The sequence below is a fragment of the Mus caroli genome, unplaced genomic scaffold, assembly GCF_978045245.1.
Source record: "Mus caroli unplaced genomic scaffold, Mus_caroli_1 scaffold_8, whole genome shotgun sequence".
NCBI classification, from domain to species: domain Eukaryota; kingdom Metazoa; phylum Chordata; class Mammalia; order Rodentia; family Muridae; genus Mus; species Mus caroli.
Window position 1 is genome coordinate 92,751,712 of NW_028227263.1, and position 3,712 is coordinate 92,755,423.

The following is a 3,712-nucleotide window of genomic DNA, read 5'->3' on the forward strand; positions in this document are numbered from 1 at the left end:
TATATTCATCTATGATCCTAAAATTCATTGTTCAAATCATGGAGGAAAAGGCTCTTACTCAGTGTAGAAATGGCGCTATTATGAGAACCTACTGTGTGCACTAAGGGGTGCACATAAGTGATGTTCCATTAATCCAAAAGAATTGGATGAAGAACTTGGGTCACAGAAATTTAGAGTAGTTAGTCTCTAAAGTGGTCAGGTAAGAGCTGCATGCAGTGGAGGAAATTCTTTTTCAACCATCTATGTTAACAGCAATTGTATAACTGTGCATTTCAAAGTATTGGAAGAAAATTTTCTTGATAATTAATATCATCCCAAACGTAATTGTTTCTAATAAATCTATAATGCTATAAAAAAAAAGAGCTGCATGCAGAACATCAGATCCTAATACCACTTGTTTCCTGGAAGGACTTAACTATTTTTGACGAGGTTTAAAGTAAAAAAAAAAAGTCAATTGGTTTTCCTTTACCCTTTTTCATATTACATGTATTGACTATACAAAGCAATGTTTTCATTATGACATTTGCTTATCTATGTAATATACTTTGCTCATATTCTCCCTTATTGATCCCTTGTTCTTCCAGGCAATTTTGTTGCTCCTTTTTTTTTTCTCTTCCTTTTTCTCTTCTCCCTGTTTTCCAAAAAGTGTCTTTTCTACTTTCATGCCTCTTAAATAAATACATATTCAACATATGAAAGAAAATCTAGAATAATTGTTGTCTATGAAAAAACATGCATTAGTTATACTCAGGCCTTCTTATTTATTTAAAACTGTAAGAAATTAAAAACACCTTACATGGTAGTTCAAATTAAGGAGGATATCTCCTCAGAGACCAGAGTCACAGGAAAGTTTCTGTAGGCTAAGCTCTTTCTCTTGTCTTTATAGATAGGAAGGTAGGGAGATAAAGGAGAATCCTCTACCCAGTCTCATGATCTTCTCCAGCCTCATCTTCAACATTTTACTGAGGGCAAAAACTATCAAAATGCTCACAACTTTTATTTCCTATCTTAGTTTTGTCTATTTTAATTTGAAATTTACCGTTCCAAAGTATGTCATAATCAATAGCTTTTTCTTTTTCAATAAAATATAAATTATACTTTTCTCACAATGTTTTTAATCATTATTTTGATAGTCTAAACTATGTCAGGTTTATAACCAATACTTTGTTCTATAAATCTTTATAAGCCTCTGAGAACATTGCAGTCACATAATAAAAGAGATGTTGCTTTGTGGAAGTTATTTTATCCTTTAAAAAGCTGCACTTCCCATAAGCAGCACTCCTGGTTAACAAGTGCCTCCTAACCCTATGTGTAATGAGTTTCAGTTGTACTTCCTCATTCTTGCTCCTTTAAAGCATGCTTAGGTCTCTAAGAATCTCACACCTGCCCGCCTCATTTGAGAGCAGCCTGGTGGTTTGTACTTCCTGAAAGTCATTTACACTGCCTAGTACCAATCATCCCATAATCAGAGTTATTGATGCTTGGAGGTTTTCTCAGTCTCAGCAGCAAAGTCACACAATGCAGGATGAGATACAGCTTCATTCTTTCTGTCCATGAGGGAGTTTGTGACTTCAAAGGGATGTGACAATAAGCATGTCTGTATTGTTATTTATTGTGATTATAATTTGGCATAATGTATCATTTATCAAGCACATAATGTTTGCTGAATGGAATCTTTATTATATTAATAAACTACAGAGCCTCATAAGCTGTACACTTAGCACTAATGTCAGACTCAAGTCACATCTGAGGATAAAGGAAAATATAGGCAATGGCTGAGCTGCATGGGGTTTTACTTCCCTCAGAATAGGCAGCATTCAGCTGCTGAAACAGAGACTAGCTCTCCAGTAAATCCCAGTAGCAAACACAAGAAACATCCCTTTGAACTGCAACCCTATAGGTGGAACAACATTATGAACTAACCAGTACCCCAGAGCTCTTGACTCTAGCTGCATATGTATCAAAAGATGGCCTAGTATGTCATCACTGGAAAGAGAGGCCCATAGGACTTGCAAACTTTATATGCCCCAGTACAGGGGAATGCCAGGGCCAAGGTGTGGGAGTGGGTGGGTAGGGGAGTAGGGGGGGGAGTGTATTGTGGACTTTTTGGATAGCATTGGAAATGTAAATGAGGAAAATACCTAATAAAAAAGATTAATTAAAAAAAATAAAAATCAATTGACCTACAGAGAGAGAGAGAAAAAAAAAAAAGAAACATCCCTTTGAGTTGTTATTGAAGTATATAAGGATTTCCTGGGCCTGTTAGTGGATGAATAATGACACAGACACTTATCAATTTTATTATAGCTTAGGCCTTAGATTAGCAGTCTCCCACCTACTCTATTCTGATTAATTCTGGCATATGTCCTGCCCTGTGGCCCATTAACCTCCCCCACTCTCTCCCCTGTTGACCTATATTTCACCTCCTTCATGCGCCACTGGAAAATATCCCACACCTGATTCTGATTCTTCTATTACAGACCCTCTCAGGCCATATTCCCTTTTCTGTCTAGCTATTGGTGGTCAGCTCATTATTAAACCAATCAGCAAGTGAGGAAGGTATATGTTTACAAAACAATGAGGCAGGCAATGAATCATAAGAATAATACCTTGTTTTTAATGGCTGAATAGTATTCATTGTGTAGATATACCACATTTTCTGTATTCATTCTTCAGTTGAGAGACACTTAGGTTGTTTCTGATTTCTGGCTATTATAAATAAAGCTGCTATAAACATAGTTGAAAAAGTGTTCTGGTGAGATGTTGGATAATCTGTTGGGTATATGCGCAGGAGTGGTAGAGCTGAGTTTTGAGGTAGAACTATTCCCAGTCTTTTGAGAAACCACCAAATTGATTTCCAGAGTGGTTATACAAGTTTGCACTCCCACCATCAGTGAAGGAGTGTTTCCCTTCCTCCATAACCTCACTAGCATGTGCTGTCCTTGAGTTTTTATATTAGAACATCATGAATTTCTCATGCAATTGGGTGGAACTAGAAAATATCTTGAGTTAGGTAACCCAGACCCAAAAGTACATACATGGTATATACTCATCTATCAACAGATATTAGCCATAAAGTATGGGATGACCATGCTATAATCAACAGACCCAAAGAAGCTAAATAACAGGGAGGGCAGAAAGGAGGATATTTGACTCTTTCTCAGAAGGGAAAACAAGACAGATTAGAGATCAGTGGATGGAAGGAATGGGATGGAAGAGGAGCTGGGGAGGAGATCAGGGAAGGGTAAGAGTAAGGTCATATGTAGAGAGAGTAGGAGAGAGAGAGAAGGGAAATCGGTTACTGGGGAGGGCAATCTTTAGGTGGTACCAGGGACTGGAATGGGGACAGGCTCCAGAGGATTTAAGGGGGCAACTCTCATTGAGATTCCTAGCAGTGGGAAATATGGATCCTGAACTTGCCACTTCCTGTAGCCAAAAATGCCCTTCCCAGTGGAAGGAATAGGAAGGACAGCAACTCACCTACAAAGCCCTGGAACTAAAATGTGTTCTGCCTACAATATGTACAGGAACAAAGATAGAGAGCAGAACCTGAGGGGAAGGTCAATAGATGACTGTCCCAAATTGAGACCCATTCCATGGGCAAGAACTAATCCCTGACACTATTAATGATACTTTGTCATGCTTGAAGACAGGAACCTAGCATAACTGTCTTCTGAGAGGCTCCATACAGCAGCCAATGCAAAGAGATACA